This window comes from Vicia villosa, linkage group LG6 (genome assembly GCF_029867415.1).
Source record: "Vicia villosa cultivar HV-30 ecotype Madison, WI linkage group LG6, Vvil1.0, whole genome shotgun sequence".
Taxonomy (NCBI): domain Eukaryota; kingdom Viridiplantae; phylum Streptophyta; class Magnoliopsida; order Fabales; family Fabaceae; genus Vicia; species Vicia villosa.
The window spans coordinates 44016594-44041662 of NC_081185.1; the positions used below are offsets into that span (position 1 = coordinate 44016594).

Here is a 25069-nt window from a genome sequence, read left to right on the forward strand (position 1 = left end):
TCCTACACATTGGATGTGCGGGTCATCGAAGGGTCATCGGATGGTCATAGAAGGCAACATGTAAGGACGTCTTAGCATTCGAAGGGACGGTCATCATTTTATCGTAGGCAACTCGAAGGGACTATGATGACATTAATCGGAGGCAGCCTTGCTAAGACATCCCTACGTTCGAGGGACTTGACCATTTAAATCGAGAAAGGCAACCAAGAGGGAAAACCCTAAAGGTGAGTGTGTGCACAGGTAAAAGAAGTGTGTTAATTTCAGATATTTTAATCTTTGAAGTTAGTGGGCTAACGATTCAGTTTTAGTTTTTCCATGCAATCCTATTAGCCATACATATAAGCAATTATCAGCAGTTTATATGGTGCGGAAAGTAAATATCCTACGCTATTACATCGCTTCGAGGCAGTTACTTAATTATATGGTGCAGAAAGTAAAACCCTAATTACTATTACAACCCAGAAAACAGTTACATAAGTAATTAAAATGCAGAAATAAAATGATAAGTGTACAAAGTAAGTAACTTGCGAGTGTCCACAAAAAATATTCAACGTCCTCAAAGATAGTACCTCGCAATCAAAACAAAATATTAGTAATGATGCATAAAATAATGGATGAGAAATGACAAATATTGATTAAAAAAATTATTAACAAAATCTACAATTAATATTAAATTCTAAAAAGAGATAAAATTAAAACAATTATTTTTGTATTTTTGATATTTTTCGATATTATAATTAAAGAAAAGAAATCCATTTTTTTTGTATTTTTAATTAAATAAAAGGAAATTGTTTCGTATTTTTGAACCATAACTTAAATTAAGAAAAAAAATCTAGTTAAAGAACCTAAATAGAATTATCCTATCCAACATCATCCTAAATGAGATTAATTAAAAAAAAAACTTTTAACTAAGGTAAACATTTAAACAAAACTAAAACTATTTAAAAAAAAAAACAAAATTAATCTTTAGTTAAATAGTTAAACTAAAATAAAGAACATCAAATTTAAAAAAGACTAAAAATGAAACGTGATGGGAGGGATGGTTTCTCCCTTTTGGTGTAGTCAAAATTCATTTGGTTAGAGCCAATGCAAAAGTGACACATGGCACCGTCAGTTTACAATGAAACAAAAATGTTAGCTTTTCCCAACAAAATATTGCAATAGCGAGAATGAATCGTTGACGACTAGGGGTGACAAAACGGGCGGGGGCCCGCCGGGTCGCCCGCGCACCCGCCAAATAATGGCGGGTTGGGTTGGGATTTTAGGCTCGCCGCTCGCCAAAGCCCGCCCCGCCAAAACCCGCCGCTCGCAATACCCGCCCCGCCAAAGCCCGCCGCTCGCCAAAACCCGCTCCTCCTCCAAAACTCACTCTTTTTTTAGTTAATTCTAGTAATTGCAATCCTTAATGGTTTACTTTATACATTTATTTATAAATATATGTAATATTTTTTAGAGTAAATTTGTTAAAAAATTACTTTTATAAAAAATTGTTTTAAAAAATAAGTGAAAAGCTTAATTAAAAGGTAAAAAAAAAGCATATTAATCTATTAAAAAAATATAAATAAAAATAGGCGGGTAAGCCCGCCGCCCGCCAACCCGCCATCTTGTCGGGGCGGGCATGATTTTGATGCCCATTTTACTTGGTGGGCATGCCCGCCCCGCTTGTTTTTTGGCGGGCAATAAAGCGGGGCGAGCGGCGGGCGGGGCGGGCGGCCCGTTTTGCCACCCCTATTGACGACCTTTCTCTTCCCCTGTATCTTTTCTTCTTCATTATAAATTTCTCAGATTTAGTCTCTTTCTTGGCCTCTCATATCTCAACAGAATAAACAACAAAAACATATATCCTATGATCTAATGCAAAGCGGCAACGACAAGAGCAATCAATCGAAAGTGGAAAAGATTTTACATTAACTACAATATCACAGTTGGAAAAAAGGGTTACCAACACAGAGGAATCTTTGAAAATCTTTGAGGTATGCTGCTCGAGTTCTCTGTTCCGATGGTGTGAAGTCGATCGGTCTTACGCGTCGCTTGTTGTTGAATCGGTTTTGTCTCCTCTACTTCTGCCGACAGCGGTGAGTGACGTCGACGGTGGATCTGGTTGTCGTTTCCAGTGAGATGCGGTAGTCGGAGGGAGCTTTATCGGAGATGTCGGCTTCTCGCGTCAGTGTTGGCTTCTGATTCTTTTTTTTTTCTTCTGCAAATCTGTAAAAGGAAATAGAATAAACAATACATGAAAAATTGTCACAAACGGTTGTTACTCACCTTTCTTCTTTTGGTTTCGTATGTTATGCCATTGTTGTAAGTTGTAACAACTATATAGCTATAGTTGTTAACATGATATATGGATTTATGAATGATTTGCTAAAGGTTAGTGGTAAATTAGTGATGGTAGGTTTTAAAAGTTTGTGATAGAAGGTTAGTCTGTGATATAGGGTAAAAGTGATGATTGGGAGATTGTAAGGTTGACGAAGTTGGCAGTGGAGAAGTATGTACGTGAGAAGATGATTGGGTGTTTGTTGGGAGAGATTAGATTCAGGGTTTGGTGGAAGTTTTTGTACGAAATAAAAAGGTTAATCGTTGTTAGTGAATGAAATTGTGTAAGGTTGTGTTGCTGTTCGTGAGAGGTTAGGTTAGGGTTAATGATTGTTGATACTGTACGTGTAGGTGGTCTGCCCCCAAAAGTGACATTTAGAACCTATCTATTTACTATCTACTATCTATCCAATACTAAGAAATTGCCCAAACTGTCCATTTTATCATTGTAGAAAAATTTCTTTACCCTTACAAAAGGTTATTCAAGTAATTAACAAAATCAAAAATAGAAGATGCCAAATGCTGTGTTCTCATTGGCCAATTTTGTCAATTGTTATACTTGCATAAAAATTTTCATCTGTCACAACAACATTTCATTCTCTCTCTTCCCTTTTCTCTCGTCTCCCATCTCTTGTCCATTAAACCCTAGCTTTCGTCGGCCCTTTTTCCGGCCACCACCACCTTAAATGAAAATATTAAGCCCATTTTCGTATTCCTCCTCTCACGGGTGTCAAAATTAACCGGTTGGATTTTTATTTTTCGAGCGATCTCGCCGTCGACCGCCGCCTCTCCTTCTCCGACAATCACTACTCATCATCGCCGTCATCATCACCATCACCACAACTGTTTAAGATTTTCATGTTTTAATTTTTAAAATTCATCGTTTATTAGTTTGCAGTGCACTGAAGAACACAAAAAATGAAGACGAGATCTACAAAAAGGAAGAGGAGAAATCCAGAAAGGTATCTCTCATATTGGTTTCAATTTCTGAAAATTTATCTTTTTATATGAAATGTTAATGTTATTGGCATCTGCTTCCAAGTTTTCATCTGTTTCAGAAAAACGAATTTTTTACCGTACAATGGCATATGCTGCTGAATCAGGATGGGATTTCAGCACAAGATGGATGAGGTGATGAAAATAACATTTTCACTTTTTTTTCTTCATGTTTTCATGTAAAAAAAATCAAAGATCTTTTCCTTATCCTTCATGTTTTCATGTAAATATTTCCTCAGATATGCAGATTAAAAGCCTTTATAGGCTATTAAATTATGCAAACTATTAGTTTGGATTGTTTTCTTTCCAGCTCAAGCATTCATCCATTGTTGCTAATACATGGTAGAAGATGATACAAATTGATTACATGTTGTCTCTTCATTGCCTTTCATTTGGTAACCATATATATTTTGAATGTTAATAATTAAGCTTTATGGGTGTGTCTTTCTTCTCCGTTTGCACAGTATAATAGGAAAATATGACTCACCTCACTTTTATTTCAGGTTTCACCTTTGCTGAATTTGAAAGTGGTGTCTATATTCTTTTTTCATTAACCCTTTATTCCGAAAGAATTTCAGAGATCTATATTGAAACCAAAAAGTATTCAGAAGTCTTTGAACTTAGTATGCAATAAGGTATACTACTAGCACATAAAACAAATTTTGAATAATTGTGTATAAAATTCTCAGTACTTCAACTGAGTTATTTCACATTGCCTGCAATATAATCTTTATGCAATAGTTATAGTAGATTTGGAGTTAAGGAAGTTGATATCTTATTACAAGTATGCTTTTTTGGTAATATACTGCTTCCATATTATAATAATATTCATATTTGTACCCCTATCATTATCTACTCTGTTGATTAATGCAGTTACTAGAATTTTTAATGGTTTTAGTATTTGCAATGACATTTAATTTGTACAGATGTGCATATATGACACTCAGTTTCATCTCTATTTGATATAAGGCTTCTTCACATAAATCAAAAACCTTCATTCTTGCTTATAAGGTTGGTCTTAGACCAAAACCTTCATTCTGTTTATTCTGCCATGTTCTATGCACCAGAAGTCCTTTTATTTATCTAATTAGTCGGTGATTCTAATTAGATCATTTTGTGTTGTTTGTTAATCATGTAGTGGCCAGGAGCATATTCATATCCTCAAGAATGCAGGGATCGAACAAAATGATGAATTTTACAGCATAGAAAACGTTTCAGAGGCAACGGGGTTTACGCTAGGATTAAAGTGTAATAGAGATTCAACACGTAAGATTCGGATTTATCAAGTTTACATATGTGTGGACACTTCTGGATCAAGTTTCATTGAGTGCCCTTTGTTTCCAAAGAGTAGATGTGGTGATCAAGTCCTATTCCCTAAGTTTTCATTGATTTCTATAGTTGGAGCAATAAGGTCGATGGTTCTAGACTGAAGTAGAATTTAAGTACATTATTATTAAGTTATAATTTGGAATATTCAGTGGTTAAATATTCAGTGGTGTATGTGATTCTATGTTGCTCTTATTTGGTGGGAACATATCCAAAGGTGGACTGGTAAGTTCCTACTTTGTTTTTTCTTCACGTCTTCCCTCGATGAGCTCTTTATTATTTATACCTGTTAGTTCTTTTTAACTACTCATTGTGCTTTGACATATGGTGAACCTACGCTTCTTATCGATTCAGTTATGCTCAATCATTCAAATAAACTTATTTACAACTAATTATTTCAGTTATTTTCCTCAAATATATGTAGGAATTGGAGTTGTTTGCAATACTACTAATGGGTCTTAAGAAGAGAGCAAATCAGATAACTTCATTGCTATTCTTTCATTTTCCAGCAAATTCATATGAATAGTTTTCGTATGAAGTTACAAATCGTATCTGATAGAATTTAATACATAGATCAGCCTTTCTTTTCTTTTTATAATAGTAGCTATTCAGTTCATTCTTCATGTAGTAGTTTTCATTTTTTTTGTTGGATGTCTGAAGGCAACAAAAGATGCAAGGTATGCTATGCTTTCTTAGAACTAAATCATTTGTTTCATTTGGCATATTTTCAAATTTCTTGATATTTCTTCTTAATGTAACGATTAACTAAACACCAATTAATGTAACAATGACTATTCAATTTTCTGTTTTAATTTGTGATATATTCTTTTCTTCATTACCAACAAATTATTGCAGGAAGTTTACAATTGATTTTTAAGTGTCTGTTAATTATCTATTTATTACTAAATGTTAAGCTATGGTATATATTCTTATTCATGATGCAGAGATGATCGTGGATCCTCAACTTTTTCCAAATTTCTCATTGCAAGTATCTAACTCTGAATCAATTTGGTCCTCCACTTTTATAACATGTTATTCCCTCACTTAGAACATGTAAAAGGAGAATATGAACCACCAAATGTGTTTTTGAGTGCCAGTATATCCAAGGAGAGACTCTTGATGCAAAGTGTATATTGTCCCATTTTTCAAAATCAAAGTTAAATTATATGAAAAAAAACTACATTTAAATATTAAAATATTAAGAAAGTATTTTCTCTTTCTAAGTGATTGAATGAGACGATATAATATAATATCAAGTGAATCTTTGTTTAGACTTGTGTTCAGTTTATATCTTTATATATCATATACATCAACTCATAGAGTGCTGTGTTATATGCTTTTTCAGTTGAGTGTGTGTTGTTTATGTGTACTACACCAAAAAGAAAAACAATCATGCACTTATATTTATTTAATGTTTTTAACAAAAAAGTTTGCTTTATTAACTTCAATATTTTTATTGGTTAACTTCATTACAAAATTGGATAACTTATATATTTTCCAAATAATAGCAAACAATAAACTTTAAATATATATCATCTTATTTCAATCCAACAGTCAAAAAGCCTATAAATCAACTATCTCCTTGACGGCAATGAATTGCATTTAGGCGGACTAACACTGTTTGTATTCTAAGGAAATAATGAGATATATTTGAAAATTTTTATCACCGAAATTTATTATTTTTACGGGTCACTATCACCAGAATATTTTTTTTAATCAACAAAATATTTATAGTTATTAGTGATATTAGTAAATATTTAGAATTTTTTTTTAATTTTTTGTCAGTTATCAATTTTTTCAGTTATCAATAATTTTATGATAACAATTTTTTCAGTATAATTAATTTACATAGTAATTAATAAAATTGTAATTTACCAACATTTAAGCAGATTATTCATATCATTCAAAATATACTACATCAAACAGACGAATACCCGCACGGGTCTCTTACTAGTTTATACTATAATATTAGGTTAACATAAACGGAAAATTAATATTAGTATTAACCAATAAATCAATCAAATAATATCATGATTTTTTAATGAACAAGCTGACACTATTTGGACCAATCAAAGGCTAACATGACACAATATGACCAATAGGAAACAACTATGACCAAACTGGAAAAGATTTAATTCTTTTTGGGGATTTTTGGACTCTTTTTGATAAAATATGCATAAAATAAATTAAAAATTATTATTTAAAATAGGCCTAAAATAAAAAACGAAAATTAAATATTAAAATGATAAAAATGTCTTCTTTTTTTTGTGATTTTTGATTATAAAATAAAAATAAAATTAAAACTAAAGTTAGAAGCAAAAAAGGGAAAATGTTAGAAGTGCGATTCGAACCCGCGACCTTATACATGCAAAATTTAGACTCTTACCAAATGTGTCATGTCACTAAAATGACATTGGCAAATATAGGAGGGCAAATTTTGGGGTACAACAATAATTCATCTTGAGGTTTGAACTAAAGATCTCTAATTAGGAAAGAGCCTTCACCGGGAAGACATTCTCAATCCTAGGCCATATTCCTATAGTGTATATATATATATATATATATATATATATATATATATATATATATATATATATATATTTATCTGTCCTAAGGTTGTTCTCAGACGGAGTTCTAAACAGTATATGTACAATATGTATTTGACAGTAATTTAAATGAAAGCTTGTAAATTGAAAGCTATAAAGCCTAACCTGGATGAAGAGGAGGCCTTTGAAAGATGTATGTACAAAACCTTACCATCAGCTTGGTTATTTATTGGCAACAGTTAATGGTTTAATTATGAACAGTTGAATGTTCATTGAAAACAGTTTTGAAATGTTTTTCTTTTGGAAAACAGTAGAAGTGAAGATGGACACTAGGTCACATAGGTATCTAAAGAGTTTCACCGGGAATAATGCCCTTCAAATACCAGAATAATGTTTTGAAAACAGATGAGGAGATTTTGTAAAGAAATACAGTTTTTTTGAAAACAAACTATGAAAAGAAAAAGGTGTTGGGTCTTACACTCTATTAGAGGCCCAGGCTTGTTGATTTACTGTTTATGAAAAACAGTTGAAGAGATTTGAAATGATACAAGGTTTTGTTGTCTGAAAACCTTGATCGTCTGTTTAATCGAAGTTTGAAAACAGTTTGAAAATTGACAAAAATCAACTTAATTAGGGTAAAAATAAAGCTTATACCTAATTAAGACATAAATGATTAGGGTTTTATCACAAAAATATATACAAGAGATTAGGTTTTGAAAATCAAGTGAACATTATATTTAAAGTATTTTAAAATACTTAAAAATATGTTATTTTAAACCTAATAAGAATATATCAAATAAATAATATTTTTGTGATTTTTTGGTTTGTTCATAAAATAGATATATTAAATGAAGAGTGTGTGAAAAATCAAGTGAGAATGATTTAATTTGATAGGTTAAATAATTATGTGAAGTTATGAAGAAATTAAATGAGAAAAGTAGTAAAAAAATGGTTTTGTCTCCACCAAGGTTTGAACCCACGCCCTTGGAATGAAGAGTTTAAAACAAAAGCCAACTGAGCCACGCGCGTGGACTGATAGAGAGAAGAGAGCAAATCCTTTTGTGTAAAACAAGTATGATAAAATGAAAATAAAACAAAAAGGTCTGAGGGGGGGATCGAACCCCATACCCGAGGCAAAAGGAGACTAAGAGCGCATGGGAGGCCACTTGGGCAAACGATGTATTCATTTAATACATGCCTTCAGTTAAATATATTTTAAACTTTCCCCCTAAGTTCAGAAAATGGCGCGTCATGGCCATCTTCATCTTCAACCTCTCATCACTCAAGAATTTGAAATTCTATCTTCCTTATTTCTCAAACAATTGCCACGAATAAACATGAAACTCACTCGTTTTTGGACAAGGAAACTGATGGTGTTCTTTGATTTAATTTATTTTCAGTGTAATTCAAAAATCGCACGCATGGACACTAAGACCCTAAAACTGAAAATTAACATGAAATACTCTATATGCATGATATGATGTAATTGACTGAGGGTTAATGATCCTCTCAGATGCAAAAACTTGTTGGTATAACAAGTTTTTATTTATGAGGCGTGAATCATAGAGTTTGAAGTTTATGAAACTTACCTCTGAAAAGGAGATTGAGCTCTGATCAAAGTGTGTTACAGAGTTGCTGCAACGATCCAGATAGCTTCAATGATCCTCCAGGAAGGTGTTGAGATGCTTAGCTTGAGCTAGAACTCCCCGGAACTTCTTGCTTGACCTCAACTAATATGGATCCAAGTGAGAGATGAAGATGATGATCCTCCACGTACATAAGTGTTCGAGGTGTTTGAATCACTTATAAATACCTCCTTTGATGTGTTTGAATACTTATTTTCAAAGGATGAGCTATGGTTTGAAGAATCCGAGTCTTCTTGCCAAAGGACCTTTGAAAAACCTAAGTATGAGGGAGAGAAGGAGAAAGCAAGATTTCTGTTGCTTTGGTGTGCTTATTACTGAGGTATGCTCTTCTATTTATAGGCAAAGAGTTCAGTGTAATTGCAGAGAGTGAGCTTGCTTAGTGAAGTCACTTTGGTTTCTTGGCTATGAAGAAATTCAAGGAATCTCCAAGATGCAATGATGGATTTTTGATACCACTCCCCTAGACCTCGGTTTTGCTTGATCTTAGGGGACAATTTTGTTACAGAAATGTGCTCCAATTGGTTGGGAGAAGATTCCTTTGGTGATTCACTCTTTTGCCATAAATTCCCAAATGTAATCATTACATACATAATCACATATCTTTGTTTTTGGGAATATTCTTCAATCCTTATGCAATGATGGAAATGGATGCATGGCATCTCTACTGATGTGTTATGTATCATGTAGCATCAATTGGTAGAGGCATTTTCACAAATTTTCAAAGTTCCAAAATTGTACATGGCCTATAATTTCACTTCATGAGCCCAACTTTGAACAAGCATAACTCTTATCTCAAAATGAATTTGGAGAAGGTTGAGCATAATTTGGAAAGCCCTTAACATGTAATTGAATTCACTAGTTTGGAGTTTCTTCAAAATCATTTGGGAAAATTGTGTAAAATGGGCCTAAAGTTTGATGAAAACTAGGTTAAAAAACACTTAGAAATTTTTCTAAGTGTTTATGACCTAAAACTTTTAAAGCTCATATCTCTTAAATGGTTGATCTCTTGAAAAAAGTTCCTTTGTGAAAAGTTGTTTTATTTTGTGAGTTATACAACTTTCATGTTGGAGGTTTTTTGAGTTGTGTAGGTGAAATTTTGAGATCCATGAACTAGGTCAAAATGCACTAGTTTGACTTTTTGTTGACTTTTTGATCCTTGATGGATTTTCTTGATTTTCTTTGGCCAAATAACTTTAATAATCATATATTGATGATATTGATCCCTAAAATTCATGGTTTGGTCCAAAACCCTAAAAGTCAAAGGTGTTCTTGTACAGTTGACTTTTTTCCAAATGAAGTGAAATCTTGGACTTTTGTGATGAATCAAATTCTCCTCCTCAAATGAATGATATGAATGGAACATATTGAGTTAATAGAAGTTCTTGAACCATGTTTTGAGTTGTGGAGCCATCTCCTGATTAAAAGTCAACTGTCCAAGTGAATTAGGTCAAAAGCACTAATTTGTAGGCCAAATGAAATTGATGACTGTGGATCTTGAATTAAAGTACAATGCCCAGTGGATATTATCATATGGATCATTTGAAGATGATTAAACTCTTTGAGTGATGCCCTGGAGCTTTTTAGGGTTTCCCAAATGTGGGCCCTGATTTTAGTCCTTGATGGGCTACAAACCCTAATCTAGTGGTCTGAGCAATCCTGAGTCCTGTGACTAGTGTCTAATTAATCATAGGTGGATAAATGAATCATTTGAACCCTATGATTGTATTAGAGGTCATTTTCTTTATTGATTGATCCTTTGCTTGAGCTTCTTTGTTCTTGAGCACCCTCAGCTGAGTACTAGGTAAGCAGGTGACTTCTCTGGGTACTTGTCTTAAGTTGATGAAATTTTTGGAGATGTGACATCTCAGGGGGGGGGGGGGTCAAAATTAGGGTATGACAGATGCCCCTATTTAAGTTTCTTTCATCTGGAGGGAGAAAGATTGATATCTTGATCTCTTCTGAGTGAAAGAGACTTAAATACCAAAGAATGCCCGAATTTTGGGCGTTCCTGAGATGTTGCAGTGATAATGAAATACTCGTGCATTACTTGATCCCGTTGTCGCACTCGGCAGGGGATAGGGAGACAAACTCTTGCAGAAATGTGCTATGCGGATTCTGGTGAATGGACGACAATGTAGAATGCGGATCCATCTTCTTTAACTAAGTGTTGATACTTAGAAAAAGGTAAACAACCTCCACTTGTTTCGGATGTCTAAATCGCGAAACTGGTCTTAGTTGTGATAACCTCCCCTCGTTTCGGATGTCTAAATCTCGAAACTGGTCTCAGTTATAATAATGTAAACAACCTCCCCTCGGTTCGGATGTATAAATCTCGAAACTAGTCTCAGTTGTGATAACCTCTTCTCGTTTTGGATGTCTAAATCTCGAAACTGGTCTCAGTTATAATAATGTAAACAACCTCTCCTCGTTTCGGATGTCTAAATCGCGAAACTGGTCTCAATTATAATAATGTAAACAACCTCCCCTTGTTTCGGATGTCTAAATCGCGAAACTGGTCTCAGTTGTGATAATGTAAACAACCTCCCCTCGTTTCGGATGTCTAAATCGCGAAACTGGTCTCAGTTGTGATAACCTTCTCGTTTCGGATGTCTAAATCTCAAAACTGGTCTCGGTTATAATTTTGGACGATATCTCAAATAAAGAGAAAATCTCCAAGAGTCTGTTTCCTCATCAAACTTCTCACCAGTGCTTGTTGGAGAGATACCATTTGATGGTTGATAAGAAGCTTTATCATACTCTCCTTCAATGTGATGTCTTTGAAGGAATGTCATATGATCATGCGTCCTTTTGAGGAGCTAATGACTTTGCTCGAAAGTGGATGAACTGTCTTTGGGACGAAAACTGCCATTCATCGACTTATGCAAGGGGAGTTGATAAACTGTTTTCCAAGAGGAAAACTGCCATTCGTTGACTCTGATGGGGATAAACATCCGGGAAATAGACAAACTGTTTTTGGAAAAGAAACTGCCATCCATCAATTCCTTATGTATTAAATAGACAAACTGTCTTTCTTGAGAAGGACTGCCATTTGTCGACTGCTAGGGGAACAAACTGTCTTCTTAAGGGAGACTGCCATTTGTTAATTTTGCTGAGGAATCCTTAAGCGAAACGAACTATCTTCCTGAAGAAGAATGCCATTTGTTGACTCCATTGGGGAGTTGATAAATTGTTTTCCAGGAGGAAAACTGCCATTTGTCAACTCTGACGTGGATAAGTGCCATGTAAGTAGACAAAACATTTCTTGAAAACAAACTGCCATTTATCGACTCTTTGGGGATTAAATAATAGATAAACTATCATTCTGAGGAAAACTTCCATCTATTGACTCTAGCTGAGGAATTCTTGGAGGTGAACAAACTATCTTCTAGAGGAAGACTACCATTTGTCGACTCAATGGGGAAATTCAAAAGTGAACAGACTTATCTTCTTTGAAGAAGATAGCTATTTGTCGATCTGCTTGGAGAATTTTTGCCAAGCGAATCCCAAAAGTGAACAAACTATCTTCTTGAGGAAGAAAGCTATTTGTTGACCTTGCTCGGGAGTAACAACGAAAGTGAACAAACTATCTCTTTGAGGGAGATCACCATTTGTTGACTTGCTGGGGATTTCCAAAAGTAAACAAACTATCTTCCTGAGGAAGACTACCATTTGCTATCCTGCTTGGGGAAATTCTGGTGTATGAACCGTCTTCATGAAGAAGATTGCCCTTTGTCGACTCACCGGGGAAACTCGAATTGAGGTCCAAGTGACTTGGGCAATAGTAGGATCAAAGCCTAACTAGATAATGCTGACCGTGCAGACATATGATATGATGCGTGAAGCATGCATGAATGTTATGATGATTATAAAATGTAAAGTGAATGTGAATAGAATTGTCGCAGATGTGAAATCCTGTAGTATGACTTGAATTTTGTTGATCAGAAGATGTCTTCTTCTTGAAACGCGTAGTTTGCACTCCGTTGGGGATACCGGGTCGTTAGTGGTCCGCTATTTGAAGTGAAGTGAAATGATTTGAAGTGAAGATCCGTCATCGGGAGATGTTCGCAAAGCGACCTCATGGGGAAATTTGTTCCCGGAGTCTCGACCGTTCTCGGAGCAACTGTTGGCATTCTTCCTATTATTTGTAAACCTTAGAAAGAAATTTCACCTTTATTTTGCAAGTAAATTCATTTTATTTTGAAAACGTTTTGTTTCAAGGAAAATGACTGTAAGACTTAAAAAATGCATTTTAAGAAACTGAATAAGACTCGATTGCAAAGAAAGAGGCACAAGGCTCAAATTGTTATTTATGGAATGGTAATCAGCCAAAAGCTTGATTCCATGGAGTATTTACAAAGTTGGAAATTGGTAAAAAAAAATTGGGAAAAGGGCTACGATGAAACGTGACGACCGTTATCTTTCCCTTCCACTCTGAGTTGCGCTGTATTCGTGCTTCGTAGAAGATGACCTACTGATGATGAATACTCCGCTATGGATTTTCTGAATGATCAAGTTTGTCCTGAACACAATTACTTGCCATATATCCCTAACTTTTGCATAGACTACCCCTTTCGGGTTTTAAGTCTACCGGGATCGATATATATATATATATATATATATATATATATATATATATATATATATATATATTTATGTCTCTAACTTTTGCCTAAATCGCCCTTTCGGGTTTTCGATTCACCGAGACGGTCTTTTTTGCCTAAGTCGCTCTTTGCGAGTTTTCAACTTAGCGAGCTGTTCTTTTAATTATTTAGGCGAAGTATTTCTTGATTGCGTCGATGTTCACTGGACGGGTGAATTCTTCTCCATCCATAGTCGTGAGTATAAGGCTCCTCCCGAGAAAGCTCTATTGACCACGTAGGGGCCGTCATAATTGGGAGTCCATTTGCCCCTAGAATCTGTGAGAAAAGATTGAATCTTTTTAAGTACAAGGTCGCCTTCTTTAATTGTGTGAGGTCAAACCTTTTTGTCGAAAGCTTTCTTCATTCTTTGTTGATATAGTTGTCTGTGGCATAAAGTTGTCATGCGCTTTTCTTCGATTAAGTTCAACTCATCGAATCTGTTTTGACACCACTCAGCTTCTGTTAATTTTGCCTCCATCAAGACTCTCATTGATGGGATCTCAACCTCTATGGGTAGGACTGCCTTCATGCCATATACAAGGGAGAAAGGAGTTGCTGCAGTCGAAGTACGTACAGATGTACGGTAACCGTGAAGAGCAAACGAGAGCATTTCATGCCAATCTTTGTAAGTGATGACCATTTTCTGAATGATTTTCTTGATGTTTTTGTTAGCTGCTTCTACAGCTCCATTCATCTTTGGTCTGTAAGGAGACGAGTTGTGATGTTCAATCTTGAATTCTTCACAAAGTTCCTTCATCATTTTGTTATTCAAATTTGACCCATTGTCAGTGATTATCTTGCTAGGCATGCCGTAGCGACAGATGATGTGATTCTTGATGAATCTGACGACAACTTGTCTTGTGACGTTTGTATACGAAGTTACTTCGACCCACTTGGTGAAATAGTCTATGGCTACCAAGATGAAGCGATGTCCGTTGGACGCTTTTGGCTCGATCATTCCGATCATGTCGATTCCCCGCATGGAGAAAGGCCAAGGGGAAGAGAGTATGTTGAGAAGAGACGGTGGCACATGAATTCTATCGGCATAGATCTGACATTTGTGACACCTCTTTGCATACTGGTAGCAATCTGACTCCATTGTCAGCCAATAATATCTTGCTCTCAGTATTTTCCTTGTCATGGTGTGTCCGTTGGTGTGAGTACCAAAGGAACCTTCATGTATTTCTCTCATGAGTGTTTCTGCTTCGTTTCTGTCAACGCATCTGAGCAGGACCATGTCGAAATTTCTCTTGTATAGAACATCTTCATTCAGGAAGAATCTGCCATCTAACTTTCTCAAAGTTTTTCTATCTTTCTTTGATGCCCCCAAGAGGGTACTCTTGCCTTTGAAGAAAGTTTTTGATGTCGTGATACCACGGTTTGTCGTCGATGATTGCTTATGCTGTGAAAACATGAGCGGGCCTATGCAGGCGTATGAAATCGATCTGAGGAATATCATTCCAATGATTTATCCTAATCATGGAAGAGAGTGTGGCTAATGCATCAGCCAAGTTGTTTTCTTCATGAGGAATGTGATGAAAATCTACCATGTCGAAGAATGGTAATAATCTTCTCGCGTAGTCTTTGTAAGGGATTAGCCCAGATTGGCGTGTTTCCCATTCTCCTTTGATTTGATTGATGACAAAAGCAGAATCTCCATATACATCCAAGTGTTTGGTTCTTAGATCCACAGCTTCTTCGAGACCCATGATGCAAACTTCATATTCGGCCTCGTTGTTTGTGCATTTGAAAGTTAATCTGGCGGTAAATGGAATATGGGTACCTCGAGGGGTAACAATGTTTGCCCCAATTCCTCGTCCATAAGTATTGACGGCTCCGTCAAATATTAAGCCCCACTGGGATCCTATCTTAGGTCCTTCGTCTGGTAGTGGCTCGTCGTAATCTTTCATCTTGAGGTACATGACGTCCTCGTCCGAAAAGTCAAATCTGGTTGATTCATGATCATTTAGTGGAGGGTGAGCCAGGTGCTCAGCTAGAATGCTTCCTTTCACGGCTTTCTGAGCGTGATACTCAATGTCGTATTCTGACAGCAGCATCTGGCAACGGGCAATTCCCCCGGTTAAGGCAGGCTTTTCAAAGATGTACGTGATTGGATCCATTTTGGAGATCAACCAAGTAGTATGTCGAATCATGTACTGGCGGAGACGCTTGGCAGCCCAGGCCAAAGCACAACAAGTTTTCTCGAGCATGGAGTAACGAGATTCACAGTCGGTGAACTTCTTGCTCAGGTAGTAGATGGCATGCTCTTTTTTTTGTCTCGTCTTGCTGTCCAAGGACAAAACCCATGGAGTATTCTAAGACGGTTAAGTACATTATCAAAGGTCTTCCTTCCACTAGAGGAGACAAGATAGGTGGTTCGAGCAGATATTCCTTAATGTTGTCGAACGCTTTCTGACAATCATCGGTCCAGACGCAACTTTGATTTTTCCGTAGAAGTTTGAAAATTGGAGCACAAGTTGCAGTCATGAGATATATGAATCTCGAGATGTAATTCAAACGTCCAAGAAATCCTCTAACTTGTTTCTCGGTTCTGGGCGAAGGCATTTCTTGAATTGCTTTGACTTTGTCTGGATCTACTTCAATTCCTCTTTTATTGACGATGAAACCAAGGAGTTTTCCTGAGTAGACACCAAAGGTACACTTGTTGGGGTTCAGGCGAAGCTGAAACTTCCGTAAGCGTTGAAATAACTTTGTAAGATTCTGTATATGATCTTCCTCATTTTCTGATCTAGCAATCATGTCGTCCACATAGACTTCCACTTCCTTATGCATCATGTCGTGGAAAAGTGTAGTCATGGCTCTTTGATAAGTTGCCCCTGCGTTCTTTAGTCCAAAGGGCATAAAGCGGTAGCAGAACGTTCCCCAGGGGGTGATGAAACATGTTTTCTCCATGTCTTCAGGTGCCATTTTGATTTGGTTGTATCCCGAAAATCCGTCCATGAATGAGAAAACGTTGGATTTTGCTGTACTGTCAACCAACATGTTAATATGTGGTAGAGGAAAGTCATCCTTAGGGCTAGCTTTGTTCAAATCTCTGTAGTCGACGCACATGTGGACTTTTCTGTCTTTCTTAGGAACGGGAACAATGTTGGCTAACCACTGAGGGTATTCTGAAGTGACGAGGAAACCAGCGTTGATTTGCTTTTGAACTTCCTCTTTGATTTTCATGGCCATCTCCGGATGAGTTCTTCTCAATTTTTGCTTAACCGGAGGGCATTCTGGCTTCAATGGTAAGTGATGCTCCACTATACTGGTATCTAACCCCGGCATATCCTGATAGGACCAAGCGAAGACATCTGAGAATTCTTTGAGCAGTTGTATCAAACTCTCTCTGATCTCTGAATTGAGTGAAGCTCCAATCTTAACCTCTTTTCTGTTTCCATCCGAACCAAGGTTAATGATCTCTAAAGGCTCATTGTATGGCTGAATGGCCTCTTCCCTTTGTTGGAGTAGCCGAGAAATTTCCTTTGATATTTCTTCGTCTTATTCTTCCTCTGCCTCGAATACAGGAAACCCAAAGCTTGGAGAAGTCATGTGATCGCACGTTTCAACGGGGTGTTTTATGATTAATCTGCATATGTGTGATAAGTTTTATTTAGACAACGAGGGAAGACTCGATGTATGCAGTTAATGGAATGTTTTGATGTTTTTTAAGGGTGTTTTTTAGGATTACCAATTTCCGAAAAAAGAAAAGGGAAAAACTAACGAAGGAACAAAATGACATTTTTATTTATCGACAGTCACTTCTTGAAACAAAGACCCTATAAAACAAAGCTCTATTGCTTTGGGAAAAGCAAAGAGGGACATTTTCCTAAGAAATAGTAAAATGCAAAGCCCTATGAAACATCTCTTCACCATGGGCTATGGTGAGAGGACAAAATAACGGTGAAAGTTCCTACTTAGGAGTGCGAATAACAGTCGAAACTTCAACAACCGTCCAATAGTGGCGAACCCCATTGTGCACTATATAATCTGGAACCTTAGGCTTGAGTTGGCCTGTGGTAGGTCTTGATTTACCAACCCCTGTCTTTGTAATACTCAGACGATCTCCTTCTGCTTCAGCAGACTGAGCGGTGTGAGCATACCCATTTCCAAGTGGAGTATGTCGGATTTTCTTTTGAGGAAACTTTCAATCTTCTGAATGGAGAGACTCGTTGTCGGAGACACTTTCGAGATCATCCTCTTTTGTATTTTGATCTTGCTCTTCTCCCAAGATGGCATTGACTAGGTATGTATACTCTAAATCTATAGCCTCAGAAGGTGACTTGGGGATATAATCCTCAATGATGACTTCACCAGACGTTGATGAATAGCAAGGTTTGTATATCTCTTTTGGCTGAGTAAGGTACTCATAATCAATGTTCCATCTAGTTGGAACAATTTCTTCAAGAGAGATTTTTGAACTTTCAGGAGCGGAGTATTTCACCATGTATTCGAATTTTCCGCTTGGTTCTCCTAATGTATCCCAGGTTTCTTCGGGGATAGGAGGAACTTCGTTTGATGAACCATGATTTCCGGTGGTGAAGCTGTTAGTAACTTCGTCACTGCTTGGTTGAGTCTTACTTCCAGATCCTTTAGTCGGATAACAGCAAGGTGAATCAGACTTTATTAGGGAGATGTATCCTGCTTCGAGAAGGTAGGACATACATTCCACTTCAAAACTCTCATCGGCGTTTTCCGTACCGATGGTATTGACTGTTTGTTGAACAGGTTGAAGAAAACCTCCGCTGCAGAAAGTCTCTTGAATTGGGAGGACTACCTCAATTCCTTGAGTAGCCTTTGATGATGTTAGAAAGAATCAAACTCCTGTTATGTTCTTGTTGTTGGTAGGAATCTTAATGTGCCCCCAACCACTGGTAGTGCCATCCTTTACAACTTGGATTGCATCTTTGTAGGATGATCTAATTCAGTTACTACGAACGGTACTGACACGGTCAACTCTCAAGGATCTAATTCCATCATCACGAACGGTGTGGACACGATCAACCTCCCAAAAGTCTAATTCAGCTACTACGAACGGTGCTCACACGATAAAAAGATCTAATTCAGTCACTACAAACGGTGCTGACACGATCGACCTTCAAAAATCTAATTCTATCATCACGAACGGTGTAGACACGATCAACTTTTTCAAAGTCTAATTTAGCTACTACGAACGGTGCTGACACGATAAAAAGATCTAATTCAGTCACTACAAACGGTGCTGACACGATCGAACTTCAAAGATCTAATTCAATCATCACGAACGGTGTAGACACGATCAACTTTTTCAAAGTCTAATTCAGTTACTACGAACGGTGCTGACACGACAAATTTCCAAAGATCTAATTCAGTTACTACGAACGGTGCTGACACGATCAACCTTCAAAGATCTAATTCTATCATCACGAACGGTGTAGACACGATCAACTTTTCCAAAGTCTAAATCAGTTACTACGAACGGTACTGACACGACTAACATTCAACAACTGTTTCCCAACACTTCAAGTTCAGATATAGTCTAATGTACGATTTATTCTGAATTTCAATACAGGTGACATCTTAAAGCCCACTTCATATCCCAAATATCCGGATGGCATCTCTAAGCCCATCCCCGATGATACAAATTTCTGGGTACTCTAGTGTTCAATCCTCTTCCACCTTCAGATACCGACTGGCATACAAACCACTCTACATCTTCAGGTTTAAGAAAATTGAACAGGGGCAGCTGTCATACCCCAAAATTTTCCCATCTCATTTCTCTTTTCAAGCTCTTACCAAAGCTCAAGACTCAAAGACACACTCTCCTAGACAAGGGCTCAATGAACTAAGGTTTTGACTTCCCTGAAGAAAATCAATGAATCAAAGTCTCCAATGAATCTCATATGGTCTATGATGTTTTAAATTATCTCTATGGCAAAGTACAAGCCTCAATTCTTAGGATTGCCCAGTCAAATGATCAGAAAGTCAACAGTCGACTAGTTTGACCTAAAAGTCAACTGTGGTCAAAGTACCGTCAAAACTCCTGATTTTGTTGTCAACAACCTTATTTTGAAGTATCGTTCATCACTTGATCAAGGATTGATCATGATTCATCAAGAAAAGATTAGAAATCAACAAATTCAAAAAGTTTCTAAATTAGGGTTTCATGGGAGAAAGTCAACTGAACTTTGACCAGCCATAACTTTCACATGGAACATCAGAAATTTCCCATCCAAAGCTCATTTTAAAGGAAATTGAATTCTCTACAATTTTGACTCTCACAAGCCAAGGCTAAAACTGCTTCATTTGAGAGATATGGATCAAAAGATTATAGGTCCTTTTTGAAAGTCAACCAAAAGCAGTTTTTTTGTCAAAGCCAGTATCATCAAGATAAAACCCTCAAATGGAAAAAAGCTTACAAAGTGGCTGGTAGAAGACACCTTGAGGTTTCCAAAAAGTCCTAGAACCCTTCCATATCTTAAAAATTGAGGTAGATATGCCTTGTCAAAGTTGGGTCATTTTAAGGGAAAAAGTGTGAAATAAAAGGCTCCAAAATGAATCTTTTTGCAAAGAGACCCAATTTTTCTTTGCCCAATCTTCATCCACAAGTTATCCAAGACTCCCAAATCCCTTTGCCACGAATTTTTATTTTTATTTGATTTTTATGAATTATTAATCATTTAAAAAGTGATGATTAATTCATATAAATTAAATAAAAATCAAATATTTGATTTAAAGGCATATGGGAATCAAATTCAATCACTATTTATATCACATTGCCAATATAATTTCATGGATATAGCAATTGAATCAATTAAGGTAAAAAATAGAAAGATTCAAGGCAAATTTTCAATCAAATTTTTCAACATTAAAATTCATGATTCAAAGAGATTTAATCCAAAGTCTTTAACCTAAATCCTTCACACCTATATATGCCAAGGATCCATACCAAAAAAGGCACGAAATTACAAGGATTGCAGCCCTGAAGAACTCTTGAAAAAACTCCAAAAAATCAAATTCGGTTTAGAGCTTGCAGGCCGTTTCGAAGGGTTTTGAGTGTTCAGCAATCTTCCTGAAGACGTTCTGAAGCGATACCAATCGTCCCCTAGCTAAGAAGCATCGCGAATCATACCAACAGGATCGCACTTTGGTCAGTTTCTTTTCAAGTTTCGATTGTAACATTACATCCATTATAAACAATATTTGACCATATATTATTGATTATCATGATGCATAGAACGTATCTGGATTGTTTGATTTAAGTTTGGACACATATATGACGTTTTGCCATAGTTAGGGTTCATAGCTTTCCAGTTTGGGATTGTTATATAGGGACATTTTTAGGTTAAATTGATGGGTCCATTGAGTTCATGAGGCCCTTTAGACCCGATCTGGGTTGTCTTTTTTTGTTTTTGGTTCGGTTTCGTATAGGCACCATGATCGTGGGAATAGCTACGTTTTTATTCGTAGCTAAAACGCAGCAGAATCGTAGCTAAAAGAGATAACCAGAACCGGGGAAGAAGATGATGCGTTGGAGCTACGCAATTGGTCGGATTCAAACATATTTTTGGCGCGCGTTTTTGGAAGTTGCTGAGGGATCCAGTACGCCTTCGCTCTGTATGCATGCCATGCACTCTCAGTCCCAGCCATACGATCTCCCTGGTCTGAGATACAACGCCCTTCAGGCTGCAAGTCTACCATAGACTTCTCAAGTGCATCACACTGGATCGCAAGCTAAGTTTTTTTTTTTAATTTTTTTATTTTTAATTTTTTTATTTTTAATTGCATAACATTTTATTTAATTTGTTTTCCTTTTTCTTTTGTTTATTATGTATTTTTTTAAAATCTTTTATTTACTAAATTTATATTTTTATTTTAATTGACTATTTTATTTTATTTTTTAACGAAAGTTCGATTTTTCGTAATTCTCGTTAATAAGGTTTTATTTATTTTAATTCAATTCCTTTTCTTTTTTAAGCAATTAAATAATTAGGATTAAATCCAATAATTATTTAATTGATATATTAAATCGAGTTCTCGACTTTTCTTAAATCTTTGGGTATTATTTAAATTATTCCTTTTAATTATTTAATGGTTTCTAACCCTGATTCTTCCCGGTAAATCAGGGTTTAGATCAGTTAATGCACTAACCTTTTCTCTTCTTTGTGCAAATTTTCAGGGTTAATCAAAGATCTTTCATACACGCGCCATACCAATCGAAAAGCTAAGTTTCTTATTTAAATATAATTTTACTTTTATTCTTGCCTTATGGATTAAATTAGGGTTTGCTTCAACCGTCAATGAATTATTCCTACACTCACCCTTTTATTTTTCCTTCATTGATTTTCAGGGTTAACCAACCGATTAAAGCTCAAACCTTTGGTAACCCTAAACTCATTCTTCTTTAATTTCTCCGATATTATTACTTGTGTTTAACCTATTGTTTTATTGGGTTATATTATTGCTTCTTCCCCTTCCCCATGGCTATATATTTTGTAACTGCTCCTGGTTTGAATTGTGTGGCCTTGAAGGCACTTAAACTGTTATGCATTATATTATAACTGCGTGGTTAGTAATTTAGGGCGTGAAAACCTCGAATTGAATTTAGAATAATTAATTACAAGATAATTATCTGAATTGAATCACGTGATTGTGCACCCACACACCTTTTATGGTAACCCCTTTTGTTGCCTGTTGCCTGTTGCCTTGTTGCCTTTTCATTGCAGAATAGTCAAGTCCCTCAGATACGAGGACACCTCAACAAATATTGCCCTCAGTTCATTCTCATCATGAAAGATCATAAGTCCCTACGATGCTGCCTTCGATTATATGATCTCGTCCCTCGAGGTTGCCTACAAAATGATGTGATAGTCCCTTTCGATTGTTGAGGTGTCCTTTTTGGTTGCCTAATAATGACTATTCTTATCCTTCCCTTAGACCACCTGCCCCCTTCATGGCAGGGACAGTCTTGTGGCGAACGATACCTTCGACGACCCTTCAACCTCCAAATAAAAGGACTTCCTACCCTCCTATGGTGTGGATAGCCCTGAAAGGCTAAAAGAACTCTTTTACAATGTTAAGGTAATTACCTCCTAATTGCTAGCTCTGGTTTAAATCCTTTTTCTACTCTTTTCTCAAAAACCTTCAAAAAGCTACGCTTATTTACAAGCTAAAGTCTTATTTCATTTCTAAACTTCTGAAAACTAAAGGAGCTAAGCAATTAAGAGCCCATGGAAAACCATGGATGCAAAGGGTGCCTTACACCTTCCCTTTGTATAAATTACCCCCCGAACTCAAAATTTCTTTTAAAGGGTTTTTTCTGTTCTTTTAGCCTTTCTTTAATTTGGATAAAATAAAAGTCGGTGGCGACTCTTGCTTACCACGACATTTCAATAAAGTCAGTTCACCGTATTACACCGTGCATTCAAGAAACCTGCATCAAGGAGGATTAATCACATGCTGTGTACCGTTGTTATACGAATGGTTCGTCTCACACCTGCCAAAGTCTAGCACTTTCTGGAACATGAGGGATGGCCTTCACTGGTCACAGAAAATCATGTCCCTCACTCATTCAGACATTGATTGGTGTAGTCCTGACAACGACGAAACCAATATCATCTACAGTTGTGGAAGTTATCCCAACGTACCCCTTATTGGAACTAAGGGAGGAATCAATTATAAACCAGCTTTAGCCTGTCGTCAACACGCCTATCCCATGAAAAATATACCAAGTAGTATTCAATTGGAGGGTCTGTTCTTCAAGAACATCGACGATCATGGTAACATGCTGAAGAAGGAAATTGTCCAAGCCTGGCGTCTTGTTCATACAAAAGGGATAAGATTGTTAGGAAAACATCTTTGCATCTCCTTGGATCCTTACCTTCAATGGGTACGCATCAGGGCATTCAAGCTCACGATGCCATACCAACGTCAAGAACCTATTCCCCTAAGGGAACCAGTCTTCCTTTTCTCCACCGATGTTGAGAAACTACAAGCGGCATTAACCAAGGTATGCCAAGAAAGGAATGCTTGGAGAAACAAGTATCAAATCGTCAACACAGAAAATGTTGAGATTCAGAACATCCTAAGAAGGAAGGATGAGTTACTTGAAGTACTCGAACGACAAGTGACACAAACGTCAGTTTCTCACCATATCCCTCCTGCTTCTTGGATCATCGATCAGCTCACGTCAGAAAATGCTCAGCTTAAGAAATCGAAGAAGATGTTAGAACGTGAAGTTGGCTCTTCGTCAAAGTTTTAGAGTCCTTTCTCTCTGTTTCTCTGTATTTCCCTTTTCAAAGTGTGTAAAAAACGGCGTTTCGCTTAATCAATAAAAAGTTTGATGTTTCATAACGTAATTATGGTGTTTCCTTGAAAAAATTAATTCAATTGCATGCATCGCTTTAGTCGTAAGCACTGACACGAGAATTGTCGCGGTTCTAATCGTCACTTTCCTTACTCCAGCAAGAGAGGAGGAGAAGGAGGTGAACAAAGGCATTCAAGTTATCTCATTCATACAACACTCGTTTAATTCGCAAGAAAAGAATGGACGACTTAGAGCAAGAGAATGGAGAACTTAGAGAAGAGGTCACTACGCTCAAAGAATATGTTGAAAGGCTCAATAGCATGGTAGAAGCCCTGGTGGTTGCACAAAGTCGACCTCCACCAGAAGAACCACAAAGGACTGTGGTTTCCGAGATTGTTTCTACTCATATTCCTCAGTATACCATGCCACCCAACCGACCTTGGGGCATGCCATATAAATTTATTCCATAAGGGTACATACCCCCAGTTTTTGAAGTTCCAAGAGTTACAATGGATATGTATCCACCGGAGGGTTGCAGACCCCGGAAATTGAAGTTCCAAGAGCAACAACAACAGGTTTCGTGCAAGAGAATGCTGAGATACCAAGATCTGCTGCCATCATAACTTCTCCATAGCCGATTGTGCTTACTTTTCCTCCGCCAGGCGGACAAATATATCATCACGCTCCCAGTGAGGATGCTGGCGTGTATGAAAGATTGAACGAGTTCCAGGAACAGTTTCTGCAAATGTAGAAGGAACTCAAGACTCTCCGAGGACAAGATCTATTTGGAAAGAATGCTGCAGACCTCTGTCTGGTTCCAAATGTTAAGATTCCTCACAAATTCAAAGTACCAGATTTCGAGAAGTACAAAGGGAATTCATGCCCACAAAGTCACCTCGTGATGTACGCTCGAAGGATGTCAACTTAGACTGATAATCAACAATTGCTCATTCATTATTTTCAAGACAGCCTGACTGGTGCTGCACTCAAATGGTACATGAACTTGGACAGTTCAGAGATTCGTACTTTTCGAGACCTCGGAGAGGCCTTCGTCAAACAGTACAAGTACAATCTGGATTTGGCTCCCGATAGAGATCAACTCCGGGCCATGACTCAAAAGGATAAAGAGAGTTTCAAAGAATACGCTCAGAGATGGCGTGAAGTTGCTGCTCAAATTTGTACTCCTCTTGAAAAGAAAGAAATGACAAAAATCTATCTCAAGACTTTGATTCCATTTTACTACGGACGAATGGTCGCCAGTGCGCCAAGTGAGTTTACCGAGATGGTAAACATGGGCGTACATCTAGAAGA

At 36.8% G+C, this 25069-nt stretch overlaps 1 long non-coding RNA gene across 5 annotated transcripts; it reads left to right on the forward strand.

Annotated features, from left to right (window-relative positions):
* The first annotated feature begins 1737 nt into the window (after positions 1 to 1737).
* LOC131609138 (uncharacterized) lies at positions 1738 to 5816 on the forward strand. Of its 5 annotated transcripts, none has more exons than XR_009285951.1 (6): positions 1738 to 1973; positions 3208 to 3278; positions 3359 to 3447; positions 3552 to 3707; positions 3816 to 3947; positions 4451 to 5816. It is a non-coding gene; the product is annotated as an uncharacterized LOC131609138 (long non-coding RNA). The 5 variants fall into 5 exon arrangements; XR_009285948.1 differs by having other exon boundaries at positions 3623 to 3707; positions 4451 to 5815; XR_009285950.1 differs by having other exon boundaries at positions 3375 to 3447; positions 4451 to 5815.
* The last annotated feature ends 19253 nt before the right edge of the window (positions 5817 to 25069 follow it).